Below are 22,562 nucleotides of genomic sequence, written 5' to 3' on the forward strand. Positions count from 1 at the left end.
GCAGAGGTTTTTAGAACAGCAGCAAGTTTCCCTTAAGTGGATCACCCAAGGTTTATCGAACTCAGGGAGGAAGAGGTCAAAGATATCCCTCTCATGCAACCCTGCAACCACAAAGCAAGAAGTCTCTTGTGTCCCCAACACACCTAATAGGTGCACTAGTTCGGCGAAGAGATAGTGAGATGCAAGTAATATGGATGAGTATGAGTGGTAATAGCAATCTGAATAAAATATGGCAGCGAGTAAACATGCAACAAAACAGTAAACAAACGGAGATTCGATGCTTGGAAGCAAGGCCCAGGGATCCTGCTTTCACTAGTGGACACTCTCAACAATGATCACATAATAGAACCACTCTACACCCTCTTGTTGGATGATGAACACCACTAACTGTGTAGGATTACACGAACCCTCAATGCCGGAGTTAACAAGCTCCACAATATTCAATGTTCATACTTAAATAACCTTAGAGTGCATGACAGATCAACATAACCAAACCAAGTACTAACATAGCATGCACACTGTCACCATCACACTATGAAGGAGGCATAGATCACATCAATACTATCATAGTAATAATTAACTCCATAACCTACAAGAGATTATGATCATAGACTATGCCAAGTACTACACGATGCACACACTGTCACCATTACACCGTGGAGGAGGAATAGAGTACTTTAATAACATCACTAGAGTAGCACATAGATGATATTCAACTAGATCACATAAAGAGAGAGATGAACCACATAGCTACAGCGGAGCCCTCAGCCCCGGGGGTGAATTACTCCCTCCTCATCATGGGGACAGCGATGGCGGTGAAGATGGCGGTGGAGATGGCGGTGGAGATGACTCCGGGGGCAATTCCCCGTCCCGGCAGGGTGCCAGAACAGAGACTTCTGTCCCCCAAATTGGAGTTTCGCGATGGCGGCGGCTCTGGAAGGTTTTCTCTGGTTTCGTCGAACTGGGTCGAGGTTTTAGGTCAGGGACGACTAAATAGGCGAAGAGGCGGAGTCGGAGGGGCCACAGGGGACCCAAACACTAGGGGGGCGCGCCCCCCCTTGGGCCGCGCCGCCCTGTGGGGTGGGGCCCCCCTGGCTCCCCTCTGGCCTTTCTCCGGTGCTCTGGAAGCTTCCGGGAATTATAAGATCTTCGGTGTTGATTTTGTCTGATTCCGAAAATATTTCCTTACTAGGATTTCTGAAACCAAAAACAGCAGAAAACAGCAACTGGCCCTTCGGCATCTCGTCAATAGGTTAGTTCCGGAAAACGCATAATAATGACATAAAGTATGCATAAAACATGTAGATATCATCAATAATGTGGCATGGAACATAAGAAATTATCGATACGTCGGAGACGTATCAGCATCCCCAAGCTTAGTTCCTGCTCGTCCCGAGCAGGTAAACGATAAAAGATAATTTCTGAAGTGACATGCTACCAACGTAATCTTGATCATACTATTGTAAAGCATATGAGATGAATGCAGCGATTCAAAGCAATGTTAATGCAATGAGTGAACAATTGAATCATATAGCAAAGACTTTTCATGAATAATACTTTCAAGACAAGCATCAATAAGTCTTGCATAAGAGTTAACTCATAAAGCAATAAATTCAAAGTAAAGGTATTGAAGCAACACAAAGGAAGATAAAGTTTCAGCGGTTGCTGATGTCTACGCCCCCTCCTTTTCCTGTAGACAGTGTTGGGCCTCCAAGAGCAGAGGTTTGTAGAACAGCAGCAAGTTTCCCTTAAGTGGATCACCCAAGGTTTATCGAACTCAGGGAGGAAGAGGTCAAAGATATCCCTCTCATGCAACCCTGCAACCACAAAGCAAGAAGTCTCTTGTGTCCCCAACACACCTAATAGGTGCACTAGTTCGGCGAAGAGATAGTGAAATACAGGTGGTATGAATATATATGAGCAGTGGCAACGGCACCAGAAAAGTGCTTTGCCCAGGACAGTAAACAAGCAGTAGTAACGTAGCAGTAGTAACGCAGTAAAACAGTAAACAAGCAGCGATAGCAGTATTTAGGAACAAGGCCTAGGGATCATACTTTCACTAGTGGACACTCTCAACATTGATCACATAACAGAATAGATAAATGCATACTCTACACTCTTGTTGGATGATGAACACCATTGCGTAGGATTACACGAACCCTCAATGCCGGAGTTAACAAGCTCCACAATTCAATGTTCATATTTAAATAACCTTAGAGTGCAAGAAAGATCAACACAACCAAACCAAGTACTAACATAGCATGCACACCGTAACCTTCACACTATGAAAGGAGGAATAGATCGCATCAATACCATCATAGTAATAGTTAACTTCACAATCCATAAGAGATCACGATCATAAACTACGCCAAGTACTACATGATGCACACCCTGTCCACTTTACACCATGCAGGAGGAATAGAATACTTTAATAACATCACTAGAGTAGCACATAGATGAATAGTGATACAAAACTCATATGAATCTCAATCATGTAAGGCAGCTCATGAGATTATTGTATTGAAGTACATAGGAGAGAGATTAACCACATAGCTACCGGTACAGCCCCGAGCCTCGATGGAGAACTACTCCCTCCTCATGGGAGACAGCAGCGTTGATGGAGATGGCGGTGGTGTCGATGGAGGAGCCTTCCGGGGGCACTTCCCCGTCCCGGCGGCGTGCCGGAACAGAGACTCCTGTCCCCCAGATCTTGGCTTCGCGATGGCGGCGGCTCTGGAAGGTTTCTCGTACCGTGGCTTTTTCGTATCGAAGTTTTAGGTCAGGGACCTTTAAATAGGCGAAGAGGCGGAGTCGGAGGGGCGACGAGGCGGTGACACCATAAGGCGGCGCGGCCAGGGCCTGGGCCGCGCCGGCCTATCATCTGGGCCCCCTGTGGGTCCACTCTGGCGACTCTCGGGTGTTCTGGATGCTTCCGGGGATTCTAAGATGCTGGGCGTTGATTTCGTCCAATTCCGAGAATATTTCCTTACTAGGATTTCTGAAACCAAAAACAGCAGAAAACAGGAACTGGCCCTTCGGCATCTCGTCAATAGGTTAGTTCCGGAAAACGCATAATTATGACATAAAGTGTGCATAAAACATGTAGATATCATCAATAATGTGGCATGGAACATAAGAAATTATCGATACGTCGGAGACGTATCAGCATCCCTAAGCTTAGTTTCTGCTCGTCCCGAGCAGGTAAACGATAAACAAAGATAATTTCTAGAGTGACATGCCATCATAAACTTGATCATATTGTAAACATATGTAATGAATGCAGCAATCCAAGACAATGGTAATGACATGAGTAAACAACTGAATCATAAAGCAAAGACTTTTCATGAATAGTACTTCGAGACAAGCATCAATAAGTCTTGCATAAAAGTTCACTCATAAAGCAATAATTCAAAGTAAAGGCATTGAAGCAACACAATGGAAGATTAAGTTTCAGCGGTTGCTTTCAACTTGTAACATGTATATCTCATGGATAATTGTCAATGCAAAGCAATATAACAAATGCAATATGCAAATATGTAGGAATCAATGCACAGTTCACACAAGTGTTTGCTTCTTGAGATGGAGAGAAATAGGTGAACTGACTCAACATAAAAGTAAAAGAATGGTCCTTCAAAGAGGAAAGCATCGATTGCTATATTTGTGCTAGAGCTTTGATTTTGAAAACAAGAAACAATTTTGTCAACGGTAGTAATAAAGCATATGTATCATGTAAATTATATCTTATAAGTTGCAAGCCTCATGCATAGTATACTAATAGTAACCGCACCTTGTCCTAATTAGCTTGGACTACCGGATCATCGCAATGCACATGTTTTAACCAAGTGTCACAAAGGGGTACCTCTATGCTGCCTGTACAAAGGTCTAAGGAGAAAGCCCGCATTGGATTTCTCGCTATTGATTATTCTCAACTTAGACATCCATACCGGGACAACATAGACAACAGATAATGGACTCCTCTTTTTAATGCATAAGCATTCAACAACAGTTATTATTCTCATAAGAGATTGAGGATTAGCTGTCCACATTGAAACTTCCACCATGAATCATGGCTTTAGTTAGCGGCCCAATGTTCTTCTCTAACAGTATGCATACTCAAACCATTTGATTGTGAAAACCGCCCTTACTTCAGACAAGACGAACATGCATAGCAACTCACATGATATTCAACAAAGGTAAAAGAGTTGATGGCGTCCCCAGAAAACATGGTTACCACTCAACAAGCAACTTACTAAGAAATAAGACACATAAGTACATATTCTTCACCACGATAGTTTTTAAGATATTTTTGTCCCATGAGCTATATATTGCAAAGGTAAAGAATGGAAATTTTAAAGGTAGCACTCAAGTAATGTACTTTGGAATGGCGGAGAAATACCATGTGGTAGGTAGGTATGGTGGACACAAATGGCATAGTAGTTGGCTCAAGGATTTGGATGCACGAGAAGAATTCCTCTCAATACAAGGCTAGGCTAGCAAGGTTGTTTGAAGCAAACTCAAGTATGAAACGTGCAGCAAAGCTCACATATGAACATATTGTAGCTATTATAAGACTTTACATTGTATCCTTGTTGTTCAAACACCTCAACCAGAAAATATCTAGACTCTAGAGATCAATCATGCAAACCAAATTTTAACAAGCTCTATGTAGTTATTCATTAATGAGTACAAGGTACATGATGCAAGAGCTTAAACAAGATCTATATGAGCACAACAATTGCCAGGTATCACATTATTCAAGACATTAGACCATTTACCACATGCGGCATTTTCCGTTTCCAACCATATAACAATGAATGAAGTAGTTCAACTTTCGCAATGAACATTAAAGATAAAGCTAAGAACATATGTGTTCATACGAAACAGCGGAGCGTGTCTCTCTCCCAAACAAAGAATGCTAGGATCCGATTTTATTCAAACAAAAACAAAAATAAAAACAAACAGACGCTCCAAGTAAAGCACATAAGATGTGACGGAATAAAAATATAGTTTCACTAGAGGAACCTGATAAAAATATTCCCTCTCGATACAAGTTTTAGGCTAGCAAGGTTATTTGAAACAAACACAAGGATGAACCGGTGCAGCAAAGCTCACATAAAAGACATATTGTAAACATTATAAGACTCTACACCGTCTTCCTTGTTGTTCAAACTCAATACTAGAAATTATCTAGACTTTAGAGAGACCAAATATGCAAACCAAATTTTAGCAAGCTCTATGTATTTCTTCATTAATAGGTGCAAAGTATATGATGCAAGAGCTTAAACATGAGCACAACAATTGCCAAGTATCAAATTATTCAAGACATTTTAGAATTACTACATGTAGCATTTTCCAATTCCAACCATATAACAATTTAACGAAGAGGAAACTTCGCCATGAATATTATGAGCTAAGAACACATGTGTTCATACGAACCAGCGGAGCGTGTCTCTCTCCCACACAAGGATGAACTTATTCAAACATAAACAAAAACAAAAGCACACAGACGCTCCAAGTAAAGTACATAAGATGTGACCGAATAAAAATATAGTTTCAAGAGAAGGAACCTGATAATTTGTTGATGAAGAAGGGGATGCCTTGGGCATACCCAAGCTTAGATGCTTGAGTCTTCTTGAAATATGCAGGGATGAACCACCGGGGCATCCCCAAGCTTAGAGCTTTCACTCTCCTTGATCGTAGTATATCATCCTCCTCTCTTGACCCTTGAAAACTTCCTCCACACCAAACTCAAAACAAACTCATTAGAGGGTCAGTGCATAATCAAAAATTCACATGTTCAGAGGTGACACAATCATTCTTAACACTTCTGGACATTGCCCAAAGCTACTGGAAGTGAATGGAACAAAGAAATCCATCCCACATAGCAAAAGAAGCAATGCGAAATAAAAGGCAGAATCTGTCAAAACAGAACAGTCCATAAAGATGAATTTTAAAATGGCACCAGACTTGCTCAAATTAAAATGCTCAAATTGAATGAAAGTTGCGTACATATCTGAGGATCACTCACGTAAATTGGCATAATTTTCTGAGTTACCTACAGAGAATTAGGCCCATATTCGTGACAGCAAGAAATCTGTTTCTGCGCAGTAATCCAAATCTAGTATGAACCTTTCTATCAACGACTTTACTTGGCACAACAAAACACAAAACTAGGATAAGGAGAGGTTGCTACAGTAGTAAACAACTTCCAAGACACAAATATAAAACAAAGTACTGTAGCAAAATAACACATGGGTTATCTCCCAAGAAGTTCTTTCTTTATAGCCGTTAAGATGGGCTCAGCAGTTTTAATGATGCACTCGCAAGAAATAGTATTTGAAGCAAAAGAGAGCATCAAGAGGGAAATTCAAAACACATTTAAGTCTAACATGCTTCCTATGCATAAGAATCTTGTAAATAAATAAGTTCATGAAGAGCAAAGTAACAAGCATAGGAAGATAAAACAAGTGTAGCTTCAAAAAATTCAGCATATAGAGAGGTGTTTTAGTAACATGAAAATTTCTACAACCATATTTTCCTCTCTCATAATAACTTTCAGTAGTATCATGAGCAAACTCAACAATATAACTATCACATAAAGCATTCTTATCATGAGTCTCATGCATAAAATTATTACTCTCCACATAAGCATAATCAATTTTATTAGTTGTAGTGGGAGCAAATTCAACAAAGTAGCTATCATTATTATTCTCATCAAGTGTAGGAGGCATAGTATAATCACAACAAAATTTACTCTCCATAGTAGGTGGCACCAAAAGACCACTATCATTATAATCATCATAAATAGGAGGCAAAGTATCATCAAAGAAAATTTTCTCCTCAATGCTTGGGGGACTAAAAAGATCATGAAAACCAGCTTCCCCAAGCTTAGAACTTTCTATATTATTATCAACAATGGTGTTCAAAGCGTTCATACTAATATTACTACCAGCATGCAAATAAGATTCCATAGGTTTTTTAATTTTCGCATCAAACAATCCATGTTTTAAATCAGGAAATAGAATAAGAAGCTCATTCTTGTCCATTATGCCAAACTAGTGTAAACAAGAAACAAAAAGATGCAATTGCAGGATCTAAAGGAAATAGCTTCGAGCACAAACACAATGGCGCCAGAAAAGTACTGTACCTGGAACCGGAGTATGAGTGCCTTTTACCTTTCCTCCCCGGCAACGGCGCCAGAAAATAGCTTGATGTCTATGCCCCCTCCTTTTCCTGTAGACAGTGTTGGGCCTCCAAGAGCAGAGGTTTGTAGAACAGCAGCAAGTTTCCCTTAAGTGGATCACCCAAGGTTTATCGAACTCAGGGAGGAAGAGGTCAAAGATATCCCTCTCATGCAACCCTGCAACCACAAAGCAAGAAGTCTCTTGTGTCCCCAACACACCTAATAGGTGCACTAGTTCGGCGAAGAGATAGTGAGATGCAAGTAATATGGATGAGTATGAGTGGTAATAGCAATCTGAATAAAATATGGCAGCGAGTAAACATGCAACAAAACAGTAAACAAACGGAGATTCGATGCTTGGAAGCAAGGCCCAGGGATCCTGCTTTCACTAGTGGACACTCTCAACAATGATCACATAATAGAACCACTCTACACCCTCTTGTTGGATGATGAACACCACTAACTGTGTAGGATTACACGAACCCTCAATGCCGGAGTTAACAAGCTCCACAATATTCAATGTTCATATTTAAATAACCTTAGAGGATAGAACTTAGAATAAAACCGGGGCACAATATCATTCCATTCAAGAGAATCCCCATTATCCAGTAATTTATACCAATGCGCCGCTTTACCAGACAGCGATACAGAGAATAGTTTCTTCCTCACTTCATCCATAGCAATACCTGCACACTTGAATAAACCGCATAATTCATGTAAGAACAGTAAATGATCTTCAGGGTGGACAGTTCCATCCCCTGTATAACGGTTACCCACTACACGTTCAATAATTTTCATAGGTATTTTGTATGGTATTTCTTCCTTACCTGGCGCCTCATCCACTACCTTTGCAGTAGTAGTAGATTTCCCAAATAAACACTCAAGAGAAGATCTCTCCATAATGAATTATAGCAGCAGGCAGAAATAAAATCAGCACAAACAGTAGAAATTTACCTTACCAATTCCACTTACCAATAGCGCTTCACTCCCCGGCAACGGCGCCAGAAAATAGTCTTGATGACCCACAAGTATAGGGGGTGTATCGCAGTATCTTCGATAAGTAAGAATGTCGATCCCAACGAGGAGCAGAAGGTGTTGACAAGCAGTTTCGATGAAGGATTCACTGTAAATGCTCACAGACAAGTATTCAGGGGGTTTTGATGTAACAGATGAATAAAGTACGAGTAAGTAAAGTGCGAGAGTAATAATTGCAGCGAGTGGCCCAATCCTTTTTAGCACAAAGGACAAGCCGGTTTGTTTACTTATAATGACCAAACGTTCTCGAGGACACACGGGATTTTAGTCTAGTGCTTTCGCTACATACGGCTAATTAATCTTCATTGTTTTGATAAGTGTTGTGTGGGTGAACCTATGCTACTGTACCGCCCTTCCTAGGACTAATACATACTTGTGATTATACCCCTTGCAAGCATCCGCAACTACAAGAAAGTAATTAAGATAAATCTAACCACAGCCTTAAACTCTGAGATCCTGCTATCCCTCCTGCATCGATATACCAACGGGGGCTCAGGTTTCTGTCACTCCGGCAACCCCGCAATTGGCAAACGAGTACAAGATGCATTCCCCTAGGCCCATAAAGGTGAAGTGTCGTGTAGTCGATGTTCACATGACACCACTAGAAGAATAACACCACAACTTAAATATCATAACATTGAATATTACTCAACCATACTTCACTACTAACATTTAGACTTCACCCATGTCCTCAAGAACTAAACGAACTACTCACGAGACATCATATGGAACATGATAAGAGATGATATGATGATGAATAACAATCTGAACATAAACCTTGGTTCAACGGTTTCACTCAATAGCATCAATAATAAGTAGAAATCAACACCGGGAGAGTTTCCCCTATCAAACAATCAAGATCAAACCCAAATTGTTACAGCGGTGACGGCATGCAGCGGTGGAGACGGCGGTGATGATGATGAAGATGATGATGATGGTGATGGAGATGATGTCCAGCTCGATGATGGTGACGATGGCGTTGATTTCCCCCTCCGGGAGGAAATTTCCCCGGTGGATCTCAGCCTGCCGGAGAGCTCTTTTCTCTCTAGTGTTCTCCGCCCCGCAGAGGCGGCTGTGGCTCTTTGCGATGTACCCTTGGAGCTTAGGTTTTCGGGACAAAGGCGTACGCGAAGAAAAGGAGGCAAGAGGGGGCTGTGGGCCCCCTCCTCATAGGGCGGCGCGGCCAGGCCTTGGGCCGCGCCGGCCTATGGGGTGGGCCCACCTCGGGTCCCCTCGGCTCCCCCTTCTGGCTCCCTTCGTCTTCTGGAAAAATAGGATTTTTCATATAACTTCCGTCAACTGTTGATCTCCCGAAATATTGCATTCTGACGGCGCTTTTTCCAGCAGAATCCTGACTCCGGTGCGCGATCCTCCAATAATCATGAAACATGCAAAATAGATGAAATAACATAAGTATTATCTCCAAATATGAAATATATCAATGAATAACAGCAAATTATGATATAAAATAGTGATGCAAATTGGACGTATCAACTCCCCCCAAGCTTAGACTTCGCTTGTCCCCAAGCAAAACTGAACTCGGTAAACAGGACCACATGTTTATGGAGTGAAGAGTCGATAAATCAAATACGGACAAGAAGCATCATATTCATTCACACAAGACATTCTAGTGAACAACTTCCTCATATAACTCAACTTGAAACAAGTATAAGGTAATCACAAATAAAGGTGCATAAGAAATCATAGTTGGTGATGGCAAACTTCGTTCTTGGTCAGAGAACAATTAACAGGTTATTCTTATCTATCGAGCAGCGCTCTCATGTTAAAGTTTATATGGCTCATCTTGCATACTCAATCATAATGATCATTGATAACTTTCAAAGCTATATTCATTCAGATAAAACTTGTACTAAACAAGGAAGAGTAAAAGACATGATGAAGCAAATCACAATATAATGGTTTGATCACAACAACTCAATGCTTGCTTGAGATGGAGGGAAATAGGTTTACTGACTCAACATAAAGTAAAAGACAGGCCCTTCGCAGAGGGAAGCAGGGATTAAATCATGTGCTAGAGCTTTTTCAGTTTTGAAATCATATAAAGAGAATAAAAGTAATATTTTGAGAGGTGTTTGTTGTTGTCAACGACTGGTAGCAGGTACTCTAACCCCCTTGCCAGACAAACTCTCGAAGAGCGGCTCCCATTAAGGCATTTTCATTTTGGGTGGCACCCCTTCCAATCTTACTTTCACAAACCATGGCTAACCGAATCCCCGGGTGCCTGCCAACAATCTCATACCATGAAGGAGTGCCTTTTTATTTTAGTTTTATTTAGATGACACTCCTCCCAACCTTTGCTTTCTCAAGCCATGGCTAACCGAATCCTCGGGTGCCGTCCAACAATCACATACCATGGAGGAGTGTCTATTTGTAGTATCATGAAAGTTAATTAATCGGGGCTGGGAACCCCATTGCCAGCTCTTTTTGCAAAATTATTGGATAAGTGGATGAAGCCACTAGTCCATTGGTGAAAGTTGCCCAACAAGATTGAAAGATAAAACACCACATACTTCCTCATGAGCCATAAAACATTGACACAAATAAGAGATGATAAATTTTGAATTGTTTAAAGGTAGCACACGAAGTATTTACTTGGAATGGCAGGAAATACCATGTAGTAGGTAGATATGGTGGACACAAATGGCATAGGTTTGGGTTGAGGTTTGGATGCACGAGAAGCATTCCCTCTCAGTACAGGTCTTTGGCTAGCAAGGTTAATTAGCAAGCACAAAGTTGAGGGAAACAAACGAATATACATGTGATAGAAACAATCATGCATCTTTCTTGTAAGCACAAACAATTTTAACTTCAGAATAATAAGCTATGAGCTAACAAGAAAGGAAGACAATGAAACAACTATATATATTTCTCTTTTCTACTTAAACCTCAAGGTGTTGTTGCTATTGACCAATGCTAAGTTTGCCAAAACCAAATAGATTTACTCAATGCTCCCAAAGTGGTACCAATACTAAAATCAAGATCAATCATATAATAGAAATTGCAAACTAAAATAAGGTGTGCAATATGTAAATGATAAGACTACTCATTAATATTTCATAACGATAACTCACACCAAGGGATACATAGACCCGACTAAAGGAGAGATACTTCCACACTGCAACCCATCTTATATGATAACTTCCCTACTCATGATATGACACTACTTGATAGTAAAAAGTAAAAGGTAGTGATGATGTGATACCGCGGCACTCCCCCAAGCTTGGAACAAACCAAGGGGATGCCAATACCGATGATGAATTACTCCTTTGGCGATGGTGGTGATGAATTCCCATCATCAGACTTCCAAGGAAGAGGCTCTCCATCAACAAACGACATCTTGGTCTCGGGAATCCTGAAACTAGCAGCATGGCTTATGTGTTTAAACCTGTTTTCATACTCACAGTTCTGATTCTGAACGTCATAGAGTTGAGCTTGGAGTTTGTTGGTGGTGTCGTGAAGTGAGAGGATGTCGCCCCATAGCTTTGCAGTTTCCTTCTCGTGTTTAGCAATGAGTTCAGACACAATCTTGTGGAAGATATCCACCTCACGCTCAGCCATCTTCTTGTAGTTGAAGACCTCTTGTTCTAGCTTCTCCATCCTGTCTTCCAAGCTTCCTTCTCCTTTAGGACCCTGGACATCTTTGATCTGCAGCTCCCCATCAACGAGCAGCAACTCCTTGGGATGCATCCTCAGCTCGTTCATGTACAAGTTGTCAAAGTCCTTGCAGGAGCTGTCCTTCGGAGTTTCTGACGAAGACATGATACCTCTAGATCCGAAGCAAATCCTGGCAGAAACAACTCGAAACAAAAACGCGTCGAGAAAACGATATACGGACCTCCAAGGGTCCGGGGGATTATATAGCAGGAATTTGTATGTCATAAGGAAAGTACCAGGTCGAACCAGAGTCGGAAAGAAGCGACGAGGCGGCCAGCTCATAGGGCGGCGCGGGCCAAGGCCTGGCCGCGCCGGCCTATGGGGGCACGCCCTCGTGCGTCTCCTCCACTCCGTTTCGATCTCGTAATTTTTCATATTTTCCAAAAACAGCAAAAACATTGTTCGGAAAGTAAATCGCGAACTTTTTATTACCTGTACTGTTACCTATTCAAAGTCGAGTTCTGGCGGACTGTCAATTTGACCTTTGATGAAAGCCTCTGGTGTTTCCACTCGAATAACATCAACATCTACATTATAAGAATCACCTGAGATATAATGCTTGAGTCTTTGTCCATTCACCACTTGCGTGGCATTGCCTTGGAGAGAACTAATTTTAATTGCTCCTGAACGATACACCTCCTCAACAACATATGGTCCTTCCCATTTCGAGAGTAATTTCCCTGCAAAGAATCTGAGACGAGACCGATACAATAGGACTTTATCCCCTATATTAAACTCTCTTTTGATAATCCTTCTATCATGCCATTTCTTAACTTTCTCTTTAAAGAGTTTAGCATTTTCATAAGCTTCACTTCTCCATTCATCTAGAGAACTTAATTGCAGTAACCTCTTAGTACCGGCTAGTTTAGGATCTTTGTTTAGTTCTCTAACAGCCCAATAAGCTTTGTGCTCTAGTTCTAAAGGTAAATGACAAGCTTTTCCATAAACCATTTTATAAGGTGACATTCCCATGGGGTTTTTATAAGCAGTTCTATAAGCCCATAGTGCTTCCTTCAATTTACTAGCCCAATTCTTTCTAGTTTTATTAACAGTCTTTTGCAAGATAGATTTAATTTCTCTATTTGATAGTTCTACTTGCCCACTAGTTTGAGGATGATAAGCGGAAGCAATTCTATGATTAATACCATATTTAGCAAGAGTTTTTCTAAAACCACCATGAATAAAATGAGAACCTCCATCTGTCATAATATATCTAGGAACTCCAAATCTAGGAAAAATAATGTCTAAAAGCATTCTTAAAGAGATCTCACCATCAGCACTTTTTGTAGGTATGGCTTCCACCCATTTAGTAACATAATCAACAGCAACAAGTATATGAGTGTTACCTTCTGAAGAGGGAAAAGGTCCCATGAAGTCAAATCCCCAACAATCAAACGGTTCAATAACAAGAGTATAATTCATAGGCATTTCATTGCGTCTGGAGATATTACCAACCCTTTGACATTCATCACAAGATAAAATAAACTTCCTTGCATCTTTGAAGAGAGTTGGCCAATAAAAACCTGATTGTAGAACCTTTTGCGCGGTTCTATCTCCGGCGTGATGTCCTCCATAAGCACTACCATGACATTTGCTCAATATCTCTTGTTGCTCGTATTCGGGAACACATCTTCGCAGAATACCATCCACTCCTTCTTTATATAAGTGTGGGTCATCCCAAAAATAATGCCTCAAGTCATAAAAGAATTTCCTCCTTTGCTGAGCTGAAAAGGTTGGAGGCAAGTACTTGGAAACAATAAAGTTAGCATAATCAGCATACCAAGGACTATCTCGCGAGCTCACCTTTATTACAGCCAATTGTTCATTTGGAAAACTATCATTAACAGGAACAGGATAATAAGCAATATTTTCCAATCTAGACAAATTATCAGCAACAGGATTATCAGCACCTTTCCTATCTACAATATGTAAATCAAATTCTTGCAACAGAAGTACCCATCTAATAAGCCTTGGCTTAGCATCTTTCTTTTGCATAAGGTATCTGATTGCAGCATGATCAGTATGAATAGTAACTTTTGAATCAACGATATAAGATCTAAACTTATCACAAGCAAAGACTACAGCTAACAATTCTTTTTCAGTAGTAGCATAATTTCTTTGAGCAGCATCAAGAGTTTTACTAGCATAATGAATAACATTCAGTTTTTTATCTATTCGCTGTCCAAGAATAGCGCCTACAGCAAAATCACTAGCATCACACATAATTTCAAATGGTAAGTTCGAATCAGGGGGTTCAACTATAGGGGCAGTTGTTAAGGCTTTCTTTAGAGTTTCAAAAGCTTCCTTACAATCATCATCAAAAACAAAAGGTACGTCTTTTTGAAGAAGATTAGTAAGAGGCTTTGAAATCTTGGAGAAGTCTTTAATAAACCTCCTATAAAACCCAGCATGACCAAGAACACTACGAATACCTTTAACATCCCTAGGATAGGGCATCTTCTCAATGGCTTCAACTTTAGCTCTATCAACTTCAATACCTCTCTCGGAAATTTTATGTCTCAATACAATTCCTTCATTAACCATAAAGTGGCATTTCTCCCAATTAAGAACAAGGTTAGTTTCTTCACATCTCTGCAAAACTTTATCAAGGTTCCGCAGGCAATTATCAAAAGAATTTCCATAGACGGAAAAATCGTCCATGAATACCTCTACAATACTCTCACAAAAGCCATGAAAAATAGCAGACATGCATCTTTGAAAAGTAGCAGGAGCATTACATAAACCAAAAGGCATACGCCTATAAGCATAAGTTCCATAGGGACAAGTGCAAGTGGTTTTCTCTTGATCTTTAGTTTTAACAGCAATTTGTGAAAACCCAGAATAACCATCAAGAAAACAAAAATGAGTATTTTTAGATAACCTTTCTAACATTTGATCAATAAAAGGCAAAGGGTAATGATCTTTCTTAGTAACCTTATTAACTTTTCGATAATCAATGCACATTCTATACCCTACAACTACTCTTTGAGGTATGAGCTCATCATTATCGTTAGGCACAACAGTCATTCCTCCTTTCTTAGGAACACAATGCACAGGACTAACCCATCTACTATCAGCAATAGGACTTCAAGGAGTCTTAATACCTCATTTCTTACCACATCCTTCATCTTAGGAATTAGACGACGCTGAGGTTCAACAACAGGCTTCGCATCATCTTCCATATTAATGGCGTGTTGGCAAATAGAGGGAGAAATCCCCTTCAAGTCATCAAGAGTGTAGCCAATAGCACTGTTGGGGGGATGACCCCCGGTATGCCAAAGGCATGCCAAACCGGATGGTTTGAGCCATCAGGATACCGGTTAAATGTTCATACCGGAGCATAAGATAGGCGTTTGGCTGAGCAGGGCTAAGCCGGTATCCTCAGGGGAGGGATACCGGAACCGGATAGAAAAGGTACCGGGCTACCGGAAAGAAGAGCATGTCGGCAAGACTGGTCAAAGATCCTCTCCAGAGCTAGAAGACAAAGATGAGCTAAGCAAAGTAGCTTTAAACGAAGGGCTGACGATAAAGAAGAGGATGACGAAGAAAGAAGCCGGAGGACGTCAGCCTCCCTGATTAAAGAGGACCCCGGTGTCATCTATGATTAAAGTAGCTTTGTAAAGTAGCTTTGTAAAGTAGTTTGTCTAGTCAAAGATACCATTAGGGTTTATTGCACTGTAAGCCACCCTCTCCCCTATATAAGGAGAGGGGGCAGCCCTCCTTACGGGCGACGCACGAAAGTAGCAAGGCACGAAGCACAAACCTGTAACCTGTGAGAATCAATGAAGAAAGTGATCTAGAGCGAGTTCTTCCTTGTGTCTTTCTTCTTCAACCTCTGGCCTTGGCCAAGTTCTTGAGGAAACCATCTGGAAGTTCATCCCATATGATCACAAACCCTCCCCCGAATCCTCTAGCGTCCATTCGGCCCCAATCTAAGCCATCCTATGGCATCTGTCTGTTCACCACGACGACAGTTGGCGCCCACCGTGGGGCATGAAGTGGCGCTTGCAGGAGTTCACATTCGGGCGGGCATCCTCGAGGTCGCCGGCGAGCGTACGGTGTCCGCGCTCGTGCAGCGCATCTACGCCATGGACTTCATCAACGACAACGCTGGCTGCTTCGCCAACGGCGGCATCTTCCCCAAGAACGGCCGCGTCATCGAGTTTGGCAGCCACCGCGTCTACTTTGGCACCGTCCCTGTGCGCCAGCGCCTCTCGCCGGTGCTGGTGGCACCGGACCCGCCAAGATGGCTCTGTGCTGGCCGCGCCGCCGGCAGCGTCGAGGTAATGATGACCGGTGTGGTTGGTGCAGGAAAAGAAGCTGTGGGTGAGGGTGCTGGTCGTGCGGCTTCGACCCGTGCGGCCAAGCCGCCGCTGGAGCGCGACGCAGGCGCAGCGGGAGCATCGTCCGCGCCACCGGAAACACCGCTCCAAGCGGCGATGAACGTCCTCGCCACCCCCATCGCGCAGAACATCGACCCGGCAGTGGCTCAGGCGGAGCTGGAGGCGCAGCGCCATAAGGTGCTCGAGAGCGGCAAGGACATCGTCCGGGCGCAGCGCGAGCTGAACTTAACCCTACGTGAGTATAACGCTGCCCATGGCTTTGCTTCTGTTAGCGTGCATGCTGCTAGGATGCCGGAAAACCGGCTGAAAGCTCGCAACCTAGATCAGGATTTGCGCAAAGAAATTCTTGCCGGCAAAAGTACCTCTGCATCTGTTAGCATCGTGGAAAAACCTAAGTACAGTAGCCCGGATAAAACTATAAAAGCTGCTAAAGCTGCAGTAGAGCTATGCGAGTCGCTTTCCGGAGATGCTTTGGCAAAACGGCAACAGCGTGTTAGGGAGCTGCTGGAAACTATTGAGCAGCAGAACGCTGAGCAGCTGGCTAAGCTGAACAAAGCCGCGGCCTCAAAATCCGCGCGTTCGACAAGGAATGCCGGTAGCAAGTCCCATGGGCAGGCTTCGTCCCCCCATCCGGACAAGAGAAGGGAAAAAGAGATGAACGCACAGCAGATGACTGTGTACGATCCGGTTCTTGCCGGAAAGCAACAAGCCGGGCAACACGATGCCGGTAGAAAAAGCCAAGGGGCAGGTCGAGGCTACGCCAGAGGAGGCTATGCCGGAAACAATCATGCCGGTAGATATGAGATCGGGCAAAATTATCGAGCTGCAAGGGCAACGTACGATGAGGAGGAAATAGATCCCCCGAGGTACCGGCAGGCAAGGGCCGCGGTACCGGAATGTTATGATGAAGCTGATTCTGCAAGACCGGCAGCATTCCGGAACCCATTGGGAGAACGCTTGGGAGAGAGATACTTACCGGAACGGGATGCGAGGCACCGTCTGGATAGAGTGTACTTGTCAGAAATGATCGAGGAGGAAGGTCCCCCAGGCCCAAGGTGCTTTGGCCCAAGGATCATGAAAGAAAAACCACCAGTTCGCAACTTTATGTTGCCCCGTGACACAAAAACATACGATGGCACTACAAGGCCGGAAGACTGGCTCGCGGATTACGTGACCGTGGTGTACGTCGCAGGCGGTGGAGGAACCGTAGCAGGAGGAGGAAATCGGCGTTGGGCCGTGAGAATCATACCATCGTTTTTGGTTGGACCGGCAAGAATCTGGCTAAACAACTTGCCGGCAGGAAGCATAAATGGCTGGCTGGATTTTGAGGAGGCTTTTGTGAGCAATTTCAGCAGCACCTATCAGAGGCCAAACAGGCCGCAGCAACTCGCTCTGTGCATACAGCGCGCGAACGAAACAGACCGGGATTATCTGGCCCGGTGGAACACTACAAGGAACTCCTGTGAAGGGGTAATCGAGGCACAGGCCATTGCTTGGTTTAGCAGTGGGTGAAGAAGAGGTTCACCGTTGTGGCAAAAGCTGCAGCGGAACATGCCGACAACATTGGCAGAGATGATACGTGTGGCGGATAGCTATGCGTTGGGAGGCCCAACGCAGCCGGCAGTGCAACCTGAGCCGGAACAGCTGCGCCAAGAGCAACACCGGGATAACCGGAATAACAAAAGAAGAGAAGATTTTCCGGATCGAAGGTACGGTCCGCAGCAAGTTGCTGCTGTGCAGGAAAACTCTGAGGCCAGCGGCAGTCAGAGGCAAAGAACCGGATCGCAGCCGTGGGCGGGTCCTAAGAAACAATGGGTAGAAAAGAAACCCTGGGTCCAGAAAAGAAACTGGCAAGAACCCGCAAAGTACACCATGGAAGCTGCCATGGACCAACCTTGCCGGTGGCACACACCGAATCCGGCGCACCCGTCAAACCATCTGACGAAGGATTGTACCTGGACCAAGTACTTGATGCAAAAGGGAACGGTAAAAGATGCACAACCACCACAAGACATGCCGCGGCAACAACAGCTACCGCCACCACCGCCACTTACCGGGGCAAACGCCTTACCGGTGCAGCCAAACCGGCAGCAATACCAGCAAGTTAACCGGGTGGAGCAAAACGATGATCAACCACCTCCACCGGCACCTTTAGGCCGGAATGTTTACGAGGGCCCGCATCTGTGCTGTGTTGTTTTTGTCACTGAGCCAACAGACAGGCAAAGTGTGCATCGCCGCTCCATGGAAGTAAACGCCGTGATGCCGGCAGTTCCCAAATACATGCCGTGGTCGAATCAGGAAATTACCTGGTCATTTAAGGATCACCCCAAAATCATGCCGAATCCGGGTGGATATGCTCTTGTTGTGGACCCAATCATGAAAGGGCCGCAAACTCGAGTAAAATTCAGCAAGGTGCTGATAGACAACGGTAGCAGCATAAACATCATGTACAAGCATACCATGCATACGCTGGGCATAACAGAAAACATGCTTCAGCCAACGCGCACAACGTTCCACGGGATCGTTCCGGGCTTGTCCTGCGCTCCGGTAGGAAAAGTCCGGGTGGATATAGCGTTTGGAGGATGTGACAATTGCCGGGTTGAAAATGTTGAGTTTGAGGTGGTGGACCTAGACAGTCCCTATCATGCGTTGTTGGGAAGACCAGCATTGGCGGCTTTCATGGCTACGACTCATACGGCTTACCTCAAGATGAAGATGCCGGCACCTCGTGGACCCTTGACTGTGGTGGGGAACTACAAAGTCTCACTGGAAACTGCATCTGCCGGATCAAACTTAGCGGAATCGCTGGTGATCGCGGAGGAAAAGAAAAGGATGCAAACAGCGGTTGCGCTGGCTCAGTCCTCACAGTTGAGCTTAGCGGCAATGAGTGGAAACTTGGGCTCACCGGCATTCAAGCCGACGAATGAAACAAAGGACATTGTGCTGGATCCGGCTTACCCAGAGCGCACCGTTCGCATTGGTGCCGGACTCGATCAAGCATAGGAAAGCGCGCTCGTCAGCTTCCTCCGTGAGAATCGGAATATCTTTGCCTGGTCAACTGATGACTTGGTAGGTGTTCCGAGGGAGCTGTCTGAGCACTCTTTAAACGTCCGGAAGGATGCCAAGCCGGTGCGACAACCCTTGCGCCGGTTCGCTGAAGATAGAAGGAAAATCATAGGAGAGGAGGTGACAAAACTGCTCGTTGCCGGATTCATTGTGGAGGTCACGCACACAGAGTGGCTGGCCAATCCGGTAATGGTTGAAAAGAAAAAAGATGAGAACCTGGAGGCAAAAGCTCCGAAGGTGTGGCGAATGTGCATCGACTACACCAACCTAAACAAGGCTTGCCCAAGAGACCCTTTTCCTTTGCCACGAATCGATCAAGTGATTGATTCAACTGCCGGATGTGAGTTGTTGTCCTTCCTGGATGCGTATTCCGGTTTCCACCAGATTCCCTTGAAAAAGGAAGATCAAATAAAAATTGCGTTCATTACCCCGCACGGGGCTTATTGCTATGTTACTATGCCTTTTGGTTTGCGCAACGCTGGTGCAACGTACCAGCGCTGTATGCAAAAATGCTTGTTTGATCAAATTGGAAAGAATGTGCAAGTCTATGTAGACGACATTGTGATAAAAACTAAGGTAAAGAACACCTTAATCGATGATATCCGGCAGACATTCGATAACCTAAGGCGGTTCCGGATGAAACTTAATCCGGCAAAATGCACCTTCGGTGTCCCTGCCGGCAAGTTGCTCGGTTTCCTTGTGTCAAGCCGGGGCATTGAAGTCAATCCGGTAAAAATCCGGGCAATAGAAAAAATGACTATCCCACGAGAACTAAAAGATGTGCAAAAATTTACCGGTAGCTTGGCATCGCTAAGCCGGTTCATAAGCAGGTTGGGAGAAAAAGCTCTGCCACTCTATGCTCTCATGAAAAAATCTGACACGTTCGTCTGGACCCCTCAGGCAGACGCAGCGTTTAAAGAGCTAAAAACAATGCTAGCCACAGCACCTATACTGGCTTCACCTCTAGAAAGAGAACCTATGCTATTATACATAGCGGCAACAAACCGGGTTGTGAGCGTAGTGGTTGTGGTTGAAAGAGAAGAGGAAGGAAAAACCGTCCAGAGGCCGGTATACTACCTGAGCGAGGTGCTCTCCCTCTCAAAACAAAACTACCCTCACTTCCAAAAAATGACTGATGGCGTGTACATGGCCGCCACAAAACTCAAGCATTACTTTGAGGAGCACCCCATGAAAGTGGTGAGTGAAGCACCAATCTCCGATATCATATGCAACAAGGACGCTAGTGGAAGGATTGCAAAATGGGCAATCCAGATATCACCATACGTGCCGGTATATGAAAGAAGAGATGCCATAAAATCACAGGCTTTGGCTGACTTCCTCGTCGATTGGGCGGAAATGCAATACAAACCGCCAGATCAGAGGATAGAATACTGGAAAATGCACTTTGATGGATCCAAACTCAAAGAGGGTCTAGGTGCTGGTGTGGTGCTTACCTCGCCAAAAGGAGATCACCTCCGGTATGTGATACGTCTCCGACGTATCGATAATTTCTTATGTTCCATGCCACATTATTGATGTTATCTACATGTTTTATGCACACTTTATGTCATATTCGTGCATTTTCTGGAACTAACCTATTAACAAGATGCCGAAGTGCCAGTTGCTGTTTTCTGCTGTTTTTGGTTTCAGAAATCCTAGTAACGAAATATTCTCGGAATCGGACGAAATCAACGTCCAGGTTCCTATTTTGCCCGGAAGCATCCAGAACACCCGAGAGCCACCAGGGAGGGGGCACAGGCCCACCAAACCACATGGCGGCGCGGCCAGGGGGGCCCGCGCCACCCTATGGTGTGGGCACCCCTTCGACCCTCCTGCGCCGCCTCTTCACCTATATAAAGCCCCTGGATCGAAAACCCTGATACGTTCGACGAAACCCACAGAAACCTTCCAGAGCCGCCGCCATCGCGAGGCCAAGATCTGGGGGACAGGAGTCTCTGTTCCGGCACGCTGCCGGAGCGGGGAAGTGCCCCCGGAAGGCTTCTCCATCGACACCGCTGCCATCTCCACCGCCATCTTCATCACCGCTGCTGCTCCCATGAGGAGGGAGTAGTTCTCCATCAAGGCTCGGGGCTGTACCGGTAGCTATGTGGTTCATCTCTCTCATATGTGCTTCAATACAATAATCTCATGAGCTGCCTTACATGATTGAGATTCATATGATGATGCTTGTAATCTAGATGTCATTATGCTAGTCAAGTGAGTTTTACTTATGTGATCTCCGGAGACTCCTTGTCCCACGTGTGTAAAGGTGACAGTGTGTGCACCGTGTGGGTCTCTTAGGCTATATTTCACAGAATACTTATTCACTGATGAATGGCATAGTGAGGTGCTTATTTATATCTCTTTATGATTGCAATGTGTTTGTATCACAATTTATCTATGTGCTACTCTAGCAATGTTATTAAAGTAGTTCTATTCCTCCCGCACGATATAATGGTGACAGTGTGTGCATCCGTGTTAGTACTTGGTTTATGCTATGATCATGATCTCTTGTAGATTGCGAAGTTAACTATTACTATGATAGTATTGATGTGATCTATTCCTCCTACATATGCATGAAGGTGACAGTGTGCATGCTATGTTAGTACTTGGTTTAGTCTTTTGATATATCTTACACTATAAGGTTACTAAAATATGAACATTAATTGTGGAGCTTGTTAACTCCGGCATTGAGGGTTCGTGTAATCCTACGCAATGTGTTCATCATCCAACAAGAGTGTAGAGTATGCATTTATCTATTCTGTTATGTGATCAATGTTGAGAGTGTCCACTAGTGAAAGTGTAATCCCTAGGCCTTGTTCCTAAATACTGCTATCGCTGCTTGTTTACTGTTTAACTGCGTTACTACTGCTGCAATACTACCACCATCAACTACACGCCAGCAAGCTATTTTCTGGCACCGTTGCTACTGCTCATACTTATTCATACCACATGTATTTCACTATCTCTTCGCCGAACTAGTGCACCTATTAGGTGTGTTGGGGACACAAGAGACTTCTTGCTTTGTTGTTGCAGGGTTGCATGAGAGGGATATCTTTGACCTCTTCCTCCCTGGGTTCGATAAACCTTGGGTGATCCACTTAAGGGAAAACTTGCTGCTGTTCTACAAACCTCTGCTCTTGGAGGCCCAACACTGTCTACAGGAAAGGAGGGGGAAAGTAGACATCAAGCTATTTTCTGGCGCCGTTGCCGGGGAGGAAAGGTAAAAGGTACTCACACTCCGGATCTCGGCTACTAAG

This window comes from Lolium perenne, chromosome 7 (genome assembly GCF_019359855.2).
Source record: "Lolium perenne isolate Kyuss_39 chromosome 7, Kyuss_2.0, whole genome shotgun sequence".
Taxonomy (NCBI): domain Eukaryota; kingdom Viridiplantae; phylum Streptophyta; class Magnoliopsida; order Poales; family Poaceae; genus Lolium; species Lolium perenne.